General features: G+C 38.5%; 1 protein-coding gene across 3 annotated transcripts in view; it reads right to left on the bottom strand.

Moving 5' to 3' along the window:
* Positions 1-19,622, bottom strand: part of TFDP2 (transcription factor Dp-2) — a 158,108-nt gene extending 138,486 nt beyond the window's left edge. For all 3 annotated transcript variants that reach the window (XM_077756717.1, XM_077756716.1, XM_077756715.1), the window contains exon 1: positions 19,325-19,622. The gene's annotated coding sequence lies outside the window, so the exon portion shown is untranslated. The remainder of the gene's footprint in view (positions 1-19,324) is intronic.
* Between the last annotated feature and the right edge of the window lie 634 nt (positions 19,623-20,256).

Genomic DNA, 20,256 nt, shown 5'->3' on the forward strand with positions numbered 1-20,256 from the left:
ATAGTGCAGCACCTGGGTGGCCGGGTCAGTTACGGTTTGACTTCAGCTCAGGTCATGACCTCATCCTTTATGGGTTCGAGCCCTATATTAGGCTTTGTGCTGATAGTGTGGAGCCTGCTTGGGATTTTCCCTCTCTCTCTCCTTCTCTGCCCCTCTCCTGCTTGTTCTCTCTCAAAATAAATAAATAAACTTAAAAATAATGGTTAAGATAGTAAACTTTATANCCTCATCGGGCTCTGTGCTGACAGCTAGCTCAGAGCCTAAGCCTGCTTCAGACTGTGTGTCTCCCTCTCTCTCTGACCCTCCCCTGCTCATGCTGTCTGTCTCTCTCTCTGAAAAAGAAACAAAACATTAAAAAAAAAAAAGACAATCTGACTGCAGAACTTCTCAACATTAAAAGCAAAAACACTGTGAAGTTTTTTTTTTCCACAAAAAAACTAGCAAACTAGAATTTTAAACTACTTTTCAAAAATAAGGGTGAAATAAAGGCATTTTCAGTGAGCTTACCATCAGAAGACATCCAATAAAGAGATATCCAAAAAACATACTTCAATAAAATGGAAACTAAACTGAAACCACAAAAGAAATTCAAGAAAGAGGAACAAAAGAATAAAAAAGAAAGGAGTATATATAAACAAACACCATCTGTACAATAGCTCTAGTGAATAACTTTAAAATATGAAAAGGCTGGGAGTGGGGAGGAAAAGGAGGAAATACAGCCTGGACAACAATAACATAAGAAGGGAGAAGCTTGATCAGAATTAAAGAATTCTAGGGGCACCTGGGTGGCTCAGTCGGTTAAGCGTCCGACTTCAGCTCAGGTCATGATCTCATGGTTTGTGGGTTCGAGCCCCACGTCGCGCTTTGTGCTGACAGCTAGCTCAGAGCTTGGAACCTGCTTCAGATTCTGTGTCTCCCTCTCTCTCTGACCTTCCCCTGCTCACTCTCTCGCTCTCTCGCTCTCTCTCGCTCTCTAATAAATTTAAAAAAAACATTAAAAATTAAAAAAAAAGAATTAAAGAATTCTTGTTTAGGAAATACTATGGTAAATTAAATGTGCTCACTAAAAATGTAAAGGCAACCAAATGAAGTACAAAAGAATAATCAAAAGCACATAGGAAAGGAAAACAGAAGCAGCACAGCATATAAATAGATGGTAGAAAAACAAAAATCCATAAGTACACTCATTAGTTAAAAGACTCACACTGGGCTTAAAATAAACAAGAAAAAGCAAAACAAAATCCAACTGCTCTTTACAAGAGGCATGCCAAAAGCATACCTTCAGAGAAAGTAATAGAATGAAAACAGAAAGACAATGTGACTCTATAAATAGACAAATGGTCTTTATAGTAAGAGCATTACAGAGGATAGAGAGGATATAATGATTAAAGGTTCTTTTCAGTAGGAAGACACAAATACTCTAAATTTCAAAGTATTTTATGATATAGTTTACAAATGTTAAGGCAAAAAATGAGAAGCGTACAAGGAAAAATGCAGAAATCTATAATTATATAAGGAAATTTTAACATATCTCTTAGAAATGATGAGCCAAATAGATATAAAATTTCATCAATACAGTAAGTAAGTTTGATCCAAGAGGTATATATGGAAACCAGCCCCCTTCCAAATGAAGAAATTCACATTGTCTTCCAAAGAATTCTCTTCCAAACAGTGCCTCATTTGATAAGGTCAGCATAACCTTTACACCAAAACCAGGTAAGAATAGAACCAATTGGGGCACCTCAGTGGCACAGTGGGTTAAGGCATCTGACTTTTGATCTTGGCTCAGGTCAAGATCTCAACAGTTCGTAAATTTGAACCTAACATTGGGCTTTGCACTGATGGTATGGAGCCTGCGTGGGATTCTGTCTCTCCTCCTCTCTGCCTCAACCTGTTTGTTCTCTCTGTGTCTCTCTTTTTCTCAAAATAAATAAATAAACTGAAAAAAAACCAATAATATTAAGTTACAATTGAATTTAACTAATGTACAGCAACATAATAAATTCAGAAAAACAAAAATCAATAAATACTAGGAAGATTATAATAGTAAAGACACCCAATAGCAAAGATGAAATACTTAATAGATTATAAGAAACGTATAAAACTTGTGAGTTTTATGTATGAATTGATTTTTAAAAAATTTTTTTCTTAATGTTTTATTTATTTCTGACAGAGAGAGGGAGAGACAGCGTGAGCAAGGGAGGCTCAGAGAGAGAGGGAGACACAGAATCTGAAACAGGCTCCAGGCTCTGAGCTGTTAGCACAGAGCCTGACGCGGTGCTTGAACCCACGAACCGTGAGATCATGCCCTGAGCTGAAGTTGCACGCTTAACCGACTGAGCCACCCAGGCACCCCTTATGTATGAATTGAAAACCTTTATCTGCACAAAGCCTGTACATGAACGGTCAAACAGCATTATTATAATAACCAAAAAGTATAAACAAACCCAAATGTCCACCAATGAATGGATAAACATAATGAGGTGTATGTGTTAAGTATATCCACACAATGAAGTATTACTTGGCAATAAAAAGGGAATAGAGTACTGATACATGTTATAGCATGTAAAAGCCTAGAAAATACCATGTTAGGTGAAAGAATCCAGTCACAAAAGGCTGTATGATTCCCTTTACAGTAAAACCTTGGATTGCGAGTAACTTTTTCTGAGAGTGTTCTACAAAACAAGCAAACATTTCTAATAAATTTTAATTTGATAGACAAGGTATGTCTTGCAGTACAAATAGTATGTGATGCTGGATGTCATATGATCACAACTGACCCAATGGTTCTTCTCTCTCTCTCACTGCGGGATTGTGGGTGATCATCTCCCAAGTTCGAACACTCAGCCACAGTGTTTGGCAGAAATCAGTGATTTTTCAGAACTTTGGAAAGTGCCCATAACTGGCACTAGAGTATTTTTTGTCACTTCAAAGCACCTATGGACAGTCCTTTTCTTTCCATACAGAGTAGGCTTTGGAATGATTTGTTCCATTCCAGGTCAGGCTGCCAGCAGATACCGACCCATGCCTCTGCTGCCTTACTGCCAGCTACATTAAATACAGTATATAATAAGAGTTTAACACTATACTGTAGTCAACATCCATGTAAATGTATACACTGGCCCCATGCAGAAAATGGTTGAAAAGAAAGGCAGTAAGAAGATGAAGATAATTACAGTGGAAGTTAAGAAAGAAATCATCGAGAAGTACAAATGAGGTATGTGAGTGGCTAAAATTGCAAGATTTATAAGAAGTCTACATTGACCATTTGCGCAACATTAAGAAAAAAGAAATAAGGGAGCTAGATACAGGAAAAGGAGTCACGCAAATATGAAAGCAACAGCCACGTGTTCTGGAAGATGTAGAAAAGTGGCTTCTGGTTTGGATAAATGAGAAGGAACTAGCAAGTGATACTATGACCAAGAACTTTATCTGTGGGAAGACAAAGGCCTCCTACACTGACCTCGTAAGTAAACTGCCAGCTATGTCAACAGAAAATGAAGAAGGCTTCAAGGTAAGCAGGGAATGGTTTGCTAACTTTAAGAGGAGAAGTGGCATTCATAATGTTGTGAGGCATGGAGAGGCTGTGAGCTTGGACGCTAAGGCAGCTGAGGCATTTGCTACCAAGTTCCCGAAGCTCATGGTTTCCAAATGTTTCCTGCCGGAGCAAGTTTTTAACTAGGATGAAACAGCGCTTTTTTGGAAAAAGGTGCCAAAGAGGACCTACATTACAGAAGAAGAAAATGTAATGCCCAGTCACAAGCCCAAGAAAGACCATCTTAACCCCTTGTTTTGTGCTAATGCAAGCAGAGACTTCAAAGTCAAGCCCTTGATCATGTATCACTCTGAGAACCCACAAACCTTCAAGAAATACGAGGTGCAGAAGAGACAGTTAAATATTATGTGGAGGTCCAAAAGCAAGGTTTGGGTCACTCTGTGTCTTGTTCATTGAGTGAATCAACCAGGTCTTTGGTCCCGCAGTGAAGAAATACACACTTCTTAGAAAAGAATCTGCCACTCCAAGCCTTGCTGGTTATGGATGATGCTCCTGCTCATCCTCCAGGCTTTGAGGACATGTACTGGAGGAATCTGAGTTCATTAAGGTCAAGTTCCTTCCTCCCAACACCACTCCAATCCTCCAGTCCATGAATCAGCAGGTCATTTCAAACTGTAAAAAGCTTTACATCAAAGCACTATTTCAGCAATACTTTGAGGTGACTGACAGAACAAACCTCTTACCCTCTGAGAGTTTTGGAAAAATCAGTTTCACATTGTGAACTGCCTCAAGATAATCAATAAAGCCTGGGATGTGGTCACCATTAGAATCCTCAATTCTGCTTGGAGGAAACTGTGGCCTGATTGCATTCTTGGACAGGACTTAGAGGGGCTTGCTCACGAACAACAGGAGCCACCAGTTGTCTATGAAAGCGTGTCTCTGGGACAGAGCATGGGACTGGAGGTGAATGAAGAAGACAGTCAAGAGCTGGTAGAGGAACACGGCCAGGAGCTGACCACTTATGAACTGATGGATCTGCATCGTGAGCAACAGCAGACGAGATCTTAACAGCAGAGGAAGAGGAAACAGGCAGAGGAATCCCTCACTTCAAATGAGATTAGGGAGATGTATAAAATTTTGTAGAAAAGCACCACCCAAAAAGGCTGTAGCAGTACAAGCAATAAATCTGTTTAATGACAATGCAACATCACATTTCCGCAAAATTCTCAAAAGGAGGCAAAAGCAAGTGTCATTGGATAGGTTCCTTGTTAAAGGGGAATAAAAAGAAAAAGATTCTGGGAGCACCTGGGTGGCTCAGTCGGCTAAGCATCTGACTTCAGATCAGGTCATGAACTCACGGCTCATCAGGCTGAGCCCCGTGTTGGGCTCTGTGCTGACAGCTGAGCCTGGAGCCTGCTTCAGATTCTGTCTCTCCCCTCTCTTTGTCCCTCCCCTGCGCACACTGTCACTCTCTCAAAAATAAACAAACATTTAAAAAATTTAAGAAAGAGATTCTGAGCCAACAGATAGCAGTGATTTCATTAGTGATAGTGAAAGTCGTACTGCACAATAACCCTCCTCTCTCGTCTCCCTCACACCAGCCACGAAGGTTTTCAAAAGTAAGTGCAGGTAGATTTGTTTACTTTTCTTTGTATTTTCTTCATTTTTGTGTATTACATTACAATATTGTAATCATTTTTATATGAATATTTTTGGGGTGTGGAATGAATCATCTGAGTTTCCAGTATTTCTTATAGGGAAATTCACTTTAACATACAAGTGCTTTGGATTACAAGCATGTTTCCAGAACATATTATGCTCAGACACCTAGGTTTTATTGTATGTGAAATAATCAAAGTAGGCAAACCCAGAGAAACATAAAGTAGGTTAGTTGCCAGGGACAGGAGGGAGAAGGGGGATGGGGAGTGACTGCTAATGGGTACATTGTTTCTTCTTGGGGTGATGAAAATGTTTCGGAAGTGGGTAGTGGGGATCATTGCACAGATCTGTGAATATAATAAGAATGACTGAATTATATACTTTAAAAGGTGAATTTTATGTGAATTATATCTCTATAAAGCTCTTTAAAAAAAACCTATCTAAGGAAATTTTTTAAAACTCCTAAAAGACAATAAGAAGACATGAACAATGGAAAGTCCCATCCTGTTCTTGGGAAAGATTAACTGAACCTTATAAAGATACAAATTTTCCCTAACTTAATTTATACATTTAATGTAATCCCAATCAAAATACAAAGAAGCCATTTTAAGAAGTTAGACAATTGATAATATTAAAGTTGATATGGAGGGGCACTCGTCTGGCTCAGGCTATAGAGCATGCAACTCTTGGATCTCAGGGCCTTGAGTTCAAGCCCCACCGTGGCTGTGTAGCCTACTTAAACAAAACAAAACAAAATAAAGTTGATATGAAAAAACAAACATGCAAGAATAACCAACAAAGTAATGAAAAACTACAAAAACAGCCTTACCAGAAATTAAAAATATTATAGCCTCTATAATTAAATATAATCTATGGTACAGATGCATTAATTGACTAGCAGATCAGTGAAACAGGATACAAAGTCCAGAATTAGACCCAAATATATATGAAATTTTAGTATATGACAAAGGTGGCATCTCCAATCACTAAGTAAAAGTGGGCTTTTTTTCTTCAGGTGATTTTTGAAATTGTAAAATACATACAACACAAAATTTACCTTTTGTGGGGAGGGGCTGTTTTATTTTAAGTTGTTTTAATTAACCCCTAAATGGGGCTTGAACTCATGACCCCAAGATCAAGAATTGCATGTTCTACCAACTGAGCTAGCCAGGCGGCCCTAAAATTTACTATCTTAACCATTTTTTAGTATAGAGTTCAGAACATCAAGTACATTCACACTGCATATAACCAATCTCCAGAACTCTTTTCATCTTGAGAAACTGAAACGCCATAACCATTAAGCAATAACTCCACATACTCCCTTCTCCCCAGCCCCTTACAACCATCATTCTACTGTCTCTATATTCCGACTACTCTAAGTAGAATGTAAGTAGAATCATACAGAATTTGTCTGTCCTATAATTGGCTTATTTCACTGAACATACTGGCCTCGGGGTTCATCCAGGTTATAACAAGAGGCAGAACTTTTTTCCTTCTTTAAGTCTGAATAATATTTCATTTTATGTATAAGGCCACCCTTTGCTTACCCAAATTCATCTGTTGATGGACACAGGGGTTGCTTCTACCTTTTGTAAACATGGGTGCATAAATATCTCAAGAATCTGCTTTCAATGCTTTTGAGTATATACCCAGAAGTGAATTGCTGAAGCATATGTTAATTCCATTTCTAATTTTCTGAGAACTTCCATACTATTTTCCATGGTAGCTGTTCCATTTTATGTTCCCATCAACAACAGTGTACAAGGGTTCCAATTTCTCCACATCCTCACCAACACTTGTAATATTCACTTTCTTTTTCTTTCTTTTTTTTATAGATGCCATCCAAAAAAGTGTGATTTTCATTTCCCTAATAATTAGTAACATTGTGAACATCTTTTCATATGTTTGTTGGCCATTTGTATATCTTCTTTGGAGAAATGTCTATTTAAGTCCTTTATCCATTGTTGAATCAGGTTGGTTTTGGGTAGGAGTTCTTTACAGAGTCGAGATATCAATCCCTTAAGAGATATATGATTTACAAATATTTTCTACCATTCCACAGGTTGTCTTTTCAGTCTGTTGTTGGTATTTTTTATAGGTTTTAAATTCTGATACAGTCCAATTTACCTATTTTTATTTTTGGTACTTATGCTCTTACTATCAGGTCCAAGAAATCTTTGCCAAATCCAATGTCATGAAGTTCTTCCCTATCTTTTCTTCTAAGAGTTTTGTAGTATTCATTTCGAGTTAATTTTTGTATATGGTATCAAGTAAGGTCCAAGCTCATGCTGTTTCAAGTAGAAATCCAGTTTCCCCAATATCATTTGTTGAAAAGGCTGCCAAGGGTCTTGGCACCCTTGTTGAAAATCATCTGCCCATACATGCAAGGGTTTACTCGGGGCTCTCTACTATATTCCCCTGATTTACATGGCTTGTCCTTATGCCAGTGCCATATTGTTTCATTACTGAAGCTTTGTAATAAGTACCGAAATGGAGAAGTGTGAGTCCTCCAGCCTTGTTTTCTTTTAAGACTGTTTTGGCTACTGAGGGTCCCTTGAGAGTCTATGTGAATTTTAGGATGATTTTTCCATAAAAAACATTATTGGGGTTTTGATAAGGATTGCACTGAATCTGTGTATTTTAACAATATTAAGTCTTCCAACCATGAACACAGGTTGTCCATATATATCTGTGTCTTCTTCAACTTCTTTCAGCAATGTTTTGTAGTTTTCAGCACACCATGTTTTTGCCTCTCTGGTTAAGTTTATGCCTAAATATTTCACTCTTGTTCATGCTATCCTAAATAGAATTTTCTTAATTTCCTTTTAGAATTGTTCACTGTGTTAATGTACTGAAATGCTGTACTGATTTTTGTGTGCTGACTTTTTATCCTGTAATTCTGCTGAATTGATCACTTCTAACAGGTTTTTGTATGCAAAATCTTTAGGATTTTCTACATATAAGATCTTATTGTCTATACACAGAGATAACTTTGCTTCTTTTTCCCAATTTAGAGGCCTTTCATTTATTTTTCTTGGCTAATTAGTCTAGTTAGGAATTCTAATACTATGTTAAAACAAAGGAGTAAATGCAAAAATCCTGGTCTTATTCCTGAACTTAGAAGAAAAGCTTTTAGTTTATCACCACTAAGTGTTGATGTTAACCGTGGGCTTTCCCTCTATGGCCTTTATTTTGTTAAGGAACTCTCTTCTGTTCTTGGTTTGTTGAGAGTTTTTATTATGAAAGACTGTTGGATTCCCTCACATGTTTTTCTGTACCAGTTAAAAACATGAATTTTTTAATAAAGAGTGCTAGGCAGTCATTTTGGAAAAGAAAATTCAAGCCATATCTCACTTCATACACAAGAAAAAACTCCAAAGGATTAGAGAACTAGATGTAAAAAATGAAACCAGGTATCCATCAATTTAACCAAGGGGCCAAGGTAAACATCACTAATGATAAAACATATTGACACAAACCCCTTGAAATGATGTTCTATGAAAAAAAGATGCATCATTTTTTTGTGGTATTTTTACTAAATGCATAACTTCACTCCCATGAGACAACAATGAACAAACCCAAATAGAGGACATCCTGAAAATATAATCATATAATCAGTAAGCTTCAAAAGTGTCAAGGTCATGCAACAAAGAAAAACTGAAGACAACTGGAGAACAGAGAAGACTAAATAAAAATGGCAACTAAATGCAATGCCGGAACCTGGATAGGATCCTGGACCAGAAAACGTCAGTAGTGGAAAAAGAAACTGATGAAATTCAAATACGGTCTGTAGTTTAGCTAACAATATTGAACCAATGTTAGTTTCTTGCTCTTAATAATTATATTATTATTACATAAAAAGATAACATTAGGGGTAATGGGCTGAGGGATATAATTAAACTCTCTGTACAACTTTTATAACTTTCCTGTAAGTCTAAAATTAGTCAAAATAAAGTTTTTTTTTTTAAAGAAATAGAGCAATAATTAGACCATTAAGAGTGATAACCATCAAAAGAACTAATGCAGATGTGGTTAAAGGTAGTTTTACCAATCCATGCTGTTAGAAGTTATGATAGTTCCCTAGGGGATGAGGGGTTCGTGACTGCAAAGGGCTACTAGGGTGCTGATAATAGTGTGTTTTGGATCTAGGATGCTGGTTACATAGCTGTTTAGTTAGTGAAAAATTGTGGAATTTTAAAAATCAACCACCTTGCAATTAAAAGTATGTTTTTTAAAAAACATGATTTTAACGTTAGAGAATGGAACTAAAAATATGAAGAAAGCCTTTCTTTTACAAAATTTTAAAATTGGTAACAGCTAAATATTAATATAAGAAGTCAAAAAGGTAAACCTGAGACCCTAAACCCAGAAGAATCCAGAAAACACAATGGCCTCCTTTATTCCCTCATTCTTAGCCACCTGCTCTCCTAGAACACACTCTTAAAACTAACAGTGGGGGGCTCCTGGGTGACTCTGTTGGTTAAGTGTCTGATTCTTGATTTTGTCTCAGGTCATGATATCACAGTTTGTGAGTTTGAGCCCCACAGTGAGCTCTGCACTGACAGTCTGGAGCCTGCTTAGGATTCTATCAAAATAAATAAATAAACTTAAAAAAATAATAACAGTAGATAAAATAGCAAGTATCTTAATGAGGAGTATCAGACACAATAATATTCATACATAGTAAGCACCAGAAAATGGAAACTATGGGAACTTCTAACACTGGACATACAAATATTACCAACCACAGACTGGTCAATTTAAAAAGGTGTAAGTATTTTTGCTGAATAAAATTCATAGGAACAGCTTTAGCACAACATGAAAAATTGCTTCATACTCTACCTATTGTTCTAGCAAGCCTAATAAATAGCTACATGACAGGCTGAGAATTATTCTAGAATCCCTTGAGGTAATTAAGATGATAAGAAATAATGAGAAAAAGCTTTACATAAAAGTAAGTTAAATTAATGTAATAGTTGTCCATTTTCACTCAAAGCCAATCTGAGTCAAATTGTTGTTTTTTTTTTTCTTTTTTCTCCAGGGTGAAATACTGGAGTGAATTTTATAGAAACAGGAATAAGCATTAATGAGTCAGACACTTTTCATATGAAGATAGTAGATAGATAAGCAATTGGAGCTCCATTCAGCAGTCTGTCAGAATGCTTTGAAATATGCCTAGAGTTAAAGTCAAAAAGAATAAAATCCTTTTGTGCTATATTTTCTACTTTAATGAAAAGATATGTACTATCATTCTTATTTTCGAATATATTTATTTTCTTGTTGCATATTCAATTTACCAGACCCAAAATGAATTAGCCACCGCATCTGTGACTATGATCTACATGGTGCTCCTGCTCTGTGACTAACAATGAACACTGCCACTATTATTTGCTATTATATTTTTATTCTTCTTACTTTCTAAAAATACTTGTAGCCTTTTTCTCTTATTTCATGACAAGTTCAAGATTTTACATCATTTCATTATACCCATTTTATCTTTTAGCCTACATAATTTAATTTTTGAACAATTCAAAAGGACATGTGACACATAATATAGAATTTACAATAAAATAAAAATATTTATGTTATTACAAAGAAGTTAGGTTAATGTCTTATCCAAGTATGTAGTTTTTTTTAAAGGTTTTTTAAAAAAATTGTTTATTGTTTATTTACTGTTGAGAGAGAGAGACAGAGAATGAGCAGGGGAAGGGCAGAGAGGGAGGGAGACAGAATGCGAAGCAGGCTCCAGACTCTAAGCTGTCAACACTAAGCCTAATGCTGGGCTTGAACCCATAAACTTGAGATCATGACCTGAGCCAAAGTTGGACGCTTAACTGACTAAGCCACCCAGGTACCCCTGTTTAAAAAATTTTTTAATGTTTATTTATGTTTTGTTTTGGTTTTGGTTTTGGTTTTTTGAGAGAGAGAGACAGTGTGAGCAAGAGAGGGGCCGAGAGAGAGGGAGAGAGAATCTGAAGCAGGCTCCAGGCTCCGAGCTGTCAGCACAGAGCCCAATGTGGGGCTCAAACCCATGAACTGTAAGATAATAACCTGAGCTGAAGTTAGATGCTTAGCCAACTGAGCCACCCAGGTGCCCCAAAGTATATACTTATTTTTATTCACAGCAAACCAGTCAGTATAATAGATTCACACAGCTCATCATCATGATTTAACCAATTAACTGAAATACAGCTGAATTTAAGATACCACATACATTACACAGAAATGGTCTCTTTTTTAAAATATAGTCAAAGGGTGACACAGTGAAAGGATAATCAATCAAAAACAATGGCTAATTTTGAACTCACTCACTAATATATGGGTGAATTCACAACACTCTAGAAAAAACAGAAACTATACTGGAAAGGCCCGACTCAGGAGAAGCTGTAAAGATTCTGGGCTCTTGTTGAATGTTACAGGCATAAAAACGTCATGTCAGCAAGGCAATACAGTGAAGTGGATAGCATTAGAGTCCTACAGATTCATGTTTTAGTCCCGGCTCTGCCATTACTGCTTTTCTGATCCCAGCAGAGCAACCTGTATGACCTTATCTGTAAAATGAAAGACAATAAATAAAATCTATCTCATACACTTTGGGGGAAGATTAAATGAGATCCTTATCACATAGTAGGTACTGGGTAAAGTAAGCCATTATGAATTCATGATGAACACAAAGTACTCAGATTCTCGATCTTTATCTTCTTACTTAATCCTAAAACAATATATCGTGGTCTTTTATGTTTTGCAGATTATGGAGGAAAGGCCTTGTCAACAAGATGTCATTTTTTTCAGTGAGCTGCTTATAGTAACAGAATATCTTACTTTCTTTACTTACTAAGATCTCTCTCACATCTCTATTGGAATTTCTTTGTTATAAGGAAGAAGTGTTTTGTAGTAGTAGGGATCCTTTCTAAAAAATCATTTCCTTAACATGAATGTCACATACGTTTGCTTAGCATTTCAGTTTCTTAAAATTTATACTTATTTTTTGTCACTGTGTCAAGAGAAGAAATTCAATTGTTTTGAACTCTTTCCCCAGAGCATAACTTCAACTACCCTACAAAACTAATAACTTAAAAGAGATCTTTCTCAGAGTTGTAGTATCTGATAGTCCAGATTATCCTGAGAATAGCACCCGACCTCATACAATAATAATAAAAGAAAATAATTTGATTTGGGAAGAGAGAATACTTTAGTAGCTGCTTTTACAGCAACTGTGATACAGTATGTCCGGGACAGTATGAGCGTAACAGCAAAGTTTCAGAAAGAATGTTAGTATCAGTAAAAGTTTTACTGCTACTGCTGTTTCTTGGAATGCCTGCACAAGTAATATATTCTGTCACCTACAAACACTGATTCATTCAACTTAAAAATAATCATTAGGCCTACAAAATTTTTCTACTTGTAAAGATTTTATACCTAAAAATGTATCAATTAGTGCAGAATTACTTACCTGACAGGTTTTCCAAACACTTACTAACCTAGAAATCACTTATTGACCACCATTTGTTACCTGTATATGTTTTTAAAGCAACTTCTTATCATCACCTTTCTTTCCTTTGAATAGCATTTTAATAAATACCTTTTTATTTCAAGGATGCTGTGAAGAAAAACTTAATAAACTGATTTTTTAAAGTATCCACTCCAAAGTGGATTAAAAGAGAAATTAGTGCTGCCAGTTTTTTGGTTGTCTTTTTTTTTGAGGGTGGTATCTCACTGTATACTTCAGAGGATGGAGCCTCTGAGAAGTGGGAATAGGTTTATATAGCCATTTTTCTGCTTTTACTTATTTATTTATTTTCTTCTTTACCTTTTTATCGAAGTATTGTTGACACACCAGGTTACATTAGTTTCAGGTAGATAACATAGTGACTCAACATCTCTATAGGTTATACTCTTCTCACCACAAGTAAAACTACCATCTGTCACCATAATTATAGTTCCACTGACCATATCGCCTATGCTGCCTGTCCCTGTGACTTATTCATTTCATAACTGGAGGCCTGTACCTCCTACTCACCTTTTTGCCCATTCCCATCCCCTTTCTCCTTCTAGTTTTGATTAAACATTTTATTTTGGCAGTTTTGAAATATATACTATTTTCCTACATTTATAGGCTTGCCATTTTACTATTTGATTTAACTCAACTAGAACTGAATTAGCCACTTTAACAAACTCAACCTTAAGTAACAACATACTTTGCTCTTTTTAAATAAAATGGAGTCTGTTAAAAACTTATGCTTATTGTGCTTATGCGTATTAAAAAAAAGATTTCTGGCTCTTCAAACACTTTCCTCTATTCTATCCTTCCCTGCATTTAGAATTCTTGAATGGCTGAGGTTGTATCATGTTCCTCTGTCAACTCAGTGCCTACACAGTGCCCATAACATCGTAACCACTCCATATCTATCTACTAGGTGACTCACACAAAGACCAGCTGATGGGGAGTCACCATCTCTCCATCCTATCTGGCTGATAGTTCTTATCATCCCTAAGAATAAGAAAGGTTGAAAAGGTGGAGAGGGCGTTGAATTTAAAAGGACAATAAACAGAAAACAAGCTAAGGAAGTTGGGAATTGCTCAAAGTTAAAACCTGAATTACTCCAATGGGGAAGAAAAGACTTTAAAGAGATCCATGCATTTAAAATTTTTTTTCTTTTTAAATGTATTAATGAGAGAGAGAGAGGCAGACAGACAGATAGACAGACAGGCAGACAGCATGAGCTAGGGAGGGGCAGAGAAAGGGAGACACAGAATCTCTAGCAGGCTCCAAGCTCTGGGCTGTTACCACAGAGCCCAACACAGGGCAGGAACCCACAAACCGCGAGATCATGACCTGAGCTACAGCAGACGCTTAACCGACTGAGCCACCCAAGTGCCCCTGAGATCCATACATTTTATGGAACCCACAAACTGCGAGATCATGACCTAAGCTAAAGCAGACGCTTAACCGACTGAGCCACCCAAGTGCCCCTGATATCCATTCATTTTATTTTTTTTTTTATGTGTACTTATTTTTGAGAAGGAGACAGAGCATGAGAGGGGGAAGAGCAGAAAGTGTGGGAGACAGAATCTGAAGCAGGCTCCAGGCTCTGAGCTGTCCGCACAGAGCCCAACACGGGGCTCGAAGTCATGAACCACTGAGATCATGACCTGAGCCAAAGTCGGATGCTTAACAAACTGAGCCACCCAGGCACCCTAAGATCCATGCATTTAAAAAATAAGGATGCCTTTGGCTATAATGCTTCAGCATCAGAAACAGAAAAAGATTAGAAGAAAGAAGGTCAATAGGAAGCTATTGCTGCAGCCCAGAAGGAATGGAGGCCCAGACTATGGTAACAGCAGCAACGGAGAGAAATGGATGTGGATTACCCTTTCTACTTCAGTCATCTCTGTTAAGAAAATTTCTCTCAGATTGGGTGGCATGAAACAGACATTGGTATTCTGTGTAAAAGGGGCATTTAATAAATTTAATCAATGAGTTAATGAAAACCAAAGCTCAGTATGAATGAGAAGATTAGAGAGAGCTCCTAACTGCTCCTAGTAAACCTTCAATAAGGTGTATTGCTCCAGATGAAATTTCCATGCAGCTGCTGGCAAGTGTTCAGAAACTATGGAAAGCAGGAGAGGTTGCCATAAAGACAGGATATGTAGTACTGCTCCTCAAAAAAGGAAAAAGGTGACCCTGCCAACTACTGATTATTGAAGTTAAATGTAACTCTAGACAAGATTCTAGAATAATTACCAAGAGAAGTTTGAACATAGGAAAGGTAGTAGCCAACATACACCACTGGAAACCAGTACCATGGTTAATTAAGGACAAATAATGACAGATTAATGCTCTTTTCCTGACAGCTACTGAACTGATAGGATTTTTAAAAAATAAAGTACATAAAATCACTTGGGTTTTAGAAAGGCAATTGTTAAAGTTTTTACATACTCCTTGTGAAAACTTGGAACTATCTGAGGTGAATAATACTAAATTAGCTGGATTTCTAACTGTCTGAATAACTTGAACCAAATGATTAATAAGGTTTTTTTTTTTTTAAATCACCCTTAAGAGAAGTCACTAGCAGAGCAAGAGCTCTGTTCTTGGCCCTCCCTACTCAACCATTTAATAAGATCTGCAGGAAGGCAATGTCAGCATTATCACACTTAAAGTTTGTCACGTCTATAGATAAACAAGCCCTATGTACCATACGACCAAATCAGTCTTTAAAATATTTTTTAAGTTTATTTATTTATTGTTGAGAGAGAGAGAGAGAAAGTGCACGCAAGAGAGTGCACATGCGCACATAACCAGGTGAGGTGCAGCGAGAGAGAGTAGAGAGGGAGAGAGTCCCAAGCAGCCTCCATACGGTCAGGGCAGCGTCCAATGCAAGATTTGACCTCAGGAACAGTGAGATCATGACCTGTGCCGAGATCATGAGTCAGACACTTAACAGACTGAGCCACCCAGGTGCCTCAAATCAGTTTTTTTAAAGTCAACAGAACAGAACCAATCTGACAAGATAAGATTTAATATGGATAAATATAAAGTCCTACCAAAAAAATATTCTATTAAAGAATTGGAAGAGCATAAACAAAACAACTCAATACTTTTAGCTGACTACAAAATCAATAATAATGGGTAACATATACAGCATTTAAATGCCAGGGACCATCCTAAATATTTTATACTATATCTGTTCATTAATTTCTTGTAACAATCCTATGAGATAGGTACTATTATAAATTTCATTTTACAGATGAGAAAACTGTGGCCCAAAAAATGTTTACATAATTTACTCAAGGTCACCCAGCTGATAAACTGTAGAGCGAGGATTTAAATTCAGGCAGGCTAGCTCCAGATTTGTCTTCTTAGCCAGGACATCAGTTTAAATTAACAGTGCAATATGGTTGCCAAACAAGCAAATCTACTCTTACTAAAAGTACATGCTTTTTTTTTTTAAAGTATTTTTTTTTAATAGTTTATTGTCAAATTAGTTTCCACATAACACTCAGTGCTCATCCCCACAAGTGTCCTCCATGCCCATCCCCCCCTCCCCCCACATCCATCAGTCCTCAGTTTTTGTCAGCATTCAAAAGTCTCTCATGGTTTGCTTCTCTCCCTTTCCCCCACCATTTCCGTCCTTCTTCTCCCCCTTGTTCCTCCGTCAAGTTCCTCCTAATCCTCCTATACGTGCAAACATATGATATTTGTCCTTCTCTGCCTGTAAAAGTACATGCTTTAAAATCAGAGAGGTAACTTATGGTCCTTTCTACTGGTTAATATCTGTAAGTACTACACTTTTAAGAAGAATATGGACAGACTCAAACAAATGCACTAATAAGCCATCAGTATTGTGAGAAGGCTCAAATCAAAACAACAAAATCATTAGGACAGGTTAAAGACAGAATATTTTGTCTAGAGAAGAAAAGAATTAGTGGAATATAATAAGTACCTTCAAATATTTGAAAACCCACTAATGGAAAAGAGAACTAGATCCAGTGAAGATGTAATTTCTGGTTCAGTAAAGGAAATCATATTATAAAAACTGGAGTTGTCCAAATACTTTTGCCTCAGAAACTAGATAACTATGAATCTTTTCTCTAGAAAAATACACTAGTGCATATAATTTTGCATAAAATTCCAAAAGTTCACAAATCTACTTTTAAATCCCTACCCCTAAAGTAATATATCCCAGATCAAAATGGAAAGGATTCAAGAAAAGGCAAGCATTTTCAATAATCTTCAAAATTCACTGCAACTTCTAATTCTATATCTAAAAAACTCTCAACTCTATGCTTTCTAGCTTCTTCTGAGATCTATCATAATGCATTTTGCAATAAGAGTTTAAAATATGATGACAAGTCAGAAAAAAAGTGAAGTCAATTTTTCCAAGTGACAATATAAACTTGACTGTGAGTAAATTCATACACATATGGCTTATTATTTAATCTTTAAAAGAAACATACCTAAGTTTAAAGATAGAAAAAAAGAGATGCTAATGTACTACTATCTAATATTTAATGCCCAAATTAGAAATTTCCCCCCTCTGCTTTTAAAATTTCATTTTAAACTCTCCCTTTCTATCCTTTGTTCTGAGTTAACTGTTAAGATTGACAGACAAAGAAACAATAGACTAGAAGTCAAAACACTTAGGTTCTAACGTATTACCTCTGCCATGAATTTAATTTTTGCTTAGTCTGTTCCCTCATTGTGTTCTAAAAACTTCCAAATGTCTAAAAAGAGCTTTAATATGCTGTGATGCAATGTAAATATGAATCAGTCATTTTTTATAAAACAAATTATCAACAGCAAGAATACAAAGTCAGTCTTCCTATCACGTTTAAGGAGGGGGAAAAAAAGGAAATGTACATTCACATTTCAATTCCTAATTATAAAAAACTATCTTTGAATTCTTTAGGGTGTCTTTTAGTGTATAATTTTCATCCACAAATGCTTCTCACATTAAGGATAAACATCTGTACCTCCAATTTCACGTTGTATTGAACATAGTTCAGACAGTTAAGATTTTTGGCTGCAAGGGAAAAACCTGATGGTGCCAGTTGAACTACACATCTAAGAGAATCGGGGAGAAAGTTACACGATCACAGAAATGGTAATTACACACTTCAAAATTCTGCTTTCCCTCTTAAAGAACTAGAAATAAAAAGTACTCAAAAGTAAGTTTTGTAAATGTTGGACCTTTATTAAATGTAGGTGCCACACTGCTGCAACTCTACCACCAGAACAGAGCTACAGACACCATGTCTGCCAGTAAACTAGACTCTAGTTCCAGGCACACGATGTTCTAATAAATAACAAAAGCATCCAGAGCCAGTACATAAGGGTGGGTCTAGGCATTTGATTTTTCTCCTGGTGCTACTTGAGAATGGACACTACCATTAAAGATTTATTACAGTAACAGGATAGTGATAAAGCTTTAGCTAAATTAGAGGCTAACCAAGGAAATGGAAAAGCAACGTGCAATGTCAGATCAACTAAATTCATTTTATATTTAACTCTGAACACAGACTGGGTCATGATTACACTGCACAGAGGACAGATGGATAATTGTATTTATTAGGTGAAGATAATTTCAAGCCACTAAGAGGAAAAAAGAGTGGCCCAGAAAAAATTAGGCTATAGAAGTCAAATGAAAAGACACAAAACTAAGATTTAGGGGAGAAAGGGGAAGGAAGAGGAGCTAACTAACTTACTAAAAAGAGAGCAAATAAGTGGGACAGGGAGCCTGAGCCCTAGGAGATAGAATGAGGAAGAGAAACGTATCAAAGGCTCAAAGGGAGCTTCAGCAGTAAATATGGAAAGGGATGAGCCTGTTAACTGTTTCAACAGAAAAAGAGAAACAACATGGGGCACTTTTCTGAACTGGCATTCATGTATAGACCATAATAAAAATGCCTAACTCATGCAGGGCACTTAAAATGTGGTGAGCTCTGTTCCAAATGCGTTCCACAGAGTAGTCCATTTACTCATCAAAACACCTGGAATAGGCTGTTACTACTATTTTACAGATGAAGAAACTGAGACCACACAATGCAAGATAACACAAGCTGGTACCAGAGACTGAGCGCTCACCCACTTAGTTGAACCTTCTCTCTGAGAGATCCTACAAAACCTTTATACTCTTCTGTGGAGAGGGATTTGGCTCTCTGGAATTTCTAAAAGGAGTCTGAGCCCCAAAAGCGATCCTCTACTTTAAAGAAAAGTTCCCTTCTGCGGGTTAGGAGGTTCTTTCAAGCGCACAAAGCTTTGGAACTCTGAAATGCACCTGGTAGAGACAGATGGAGGCGTGTGACTCATGGAAGGCTGAAAAGTCAGAAAACCAGACTTAGAAGCCATCATTCTGCCCTCAAGACCTGCAGAGACCGAGAAAGTAGAAAGCAGCCCTTTCTTCCACGAGGCATGACACGGGGACGTTGCCTCCTCCTAATTTGCTGCGTGTGTATGAGGCGGGGGAGGGGGGCTCCCCGGTTTCCGACTCCCCCCAGACACTCAGGGGTTACTCGGCCAGGCCTGAGAGAACGCATGGGAATAAACAGATGGGACTCGCAGTAACTAGGGGGCCCCGAGGCGCAGAGAGGGAAACCTGTCCAGGAACACGCCGGGCCGGGTCCAGAGGCCCTCGGCACGCGGGCCCGCGCCCTCGCCCCGGACCTTACCGCCGCTCGGCTGCAGAGGACGAGGCGGCCACTCAGGATTGTTCTTCCGAGCCTGGGGCGCGGCTTCGGCGCCGCCGCTCCTGTGCCGCCCGCGCTAAGAGGCGGCTGGGTCCCGGCGGTTCACACTCGGGGCAGGGGTGGGCGATCCAAGGCCTGCCCAGGGAAGGCCCTGGAGTTCGAGGCCTTGGGACGCCGACCGTGCATGCGCCTGCGAGCCTGCCCAAAAAGGAAGGGTCAGAGCGCGGCCGCGTGCCGAGCAGCAGTGGCTGCAGCAGCCTAGATCACAGGCTGCTTCGTCCGCCCTCACCCAACCCAGCCACTGCCCCGCTTCCCCCGCGCAAGCTTTGGCGGCGGAGCAGCACGGTGGGTGCCGATTGGCTCCCGGATGTGTGACGTAAGGCGCCGGTCCCTACGGATTGGCCAGGTCGGCGGTGCATGCAAGGAGTAAACAAACCCCGCCCCCAGGCTTCCCAAAGAGGGGAGGGGGCCGCGAGGTTGAAGGGGCGGGACCTCAAGCAACCCAGTCCTGGCCCCTAGTGCTCACAGGAGCTGCCCAGTGGGTACCCCGCGCTGACACCAACACCCGCGCTGACACCAACACTCCGTTCCCCAGCCGCCTGCCGGGCGGGCTGCAGGCCTGAGGCCTAAAATTTATAGACACGCCCTTTCCCCCTTCCTTCACCCCGGGCTTGGGTCGGAATCTTGACTTTTCCATCTAACTGCATCCCCCAGGCCCGAAACAGGAAAACCCCGTCTCTCTTGGAAAAAGAACTAAGGCGGTAACATCTGGGTCCCCACGCCTTTGCTGGCTCACCCCCGGGAATCAGCGAGGAAGGGGGTGGGGAGGGGTAACTCTGAGGCCACGTGTGGGGCACCCTGTGATTAATTATTCAGACAATGGGTTAGAGACCACCGGGGACTTGAGTTCGTCA

Source organism: Crocuta crocuta, unplaced genomic scaffold (assembly GCF_008692635.1).
Source record: "Crocuta crocuta isolate KB4526 unplaced genomic scaffold, BGI_CrCroc_1.0 scaffold337, whole genome shotgun sequence".
In the NCBI taxonomy this organism is placed as follows: Eukaryota; Metazoa; Chordata; class Mammalia; order Carnivora; family Hyaenidae; genus Crocuta; species Crocuta crocuta.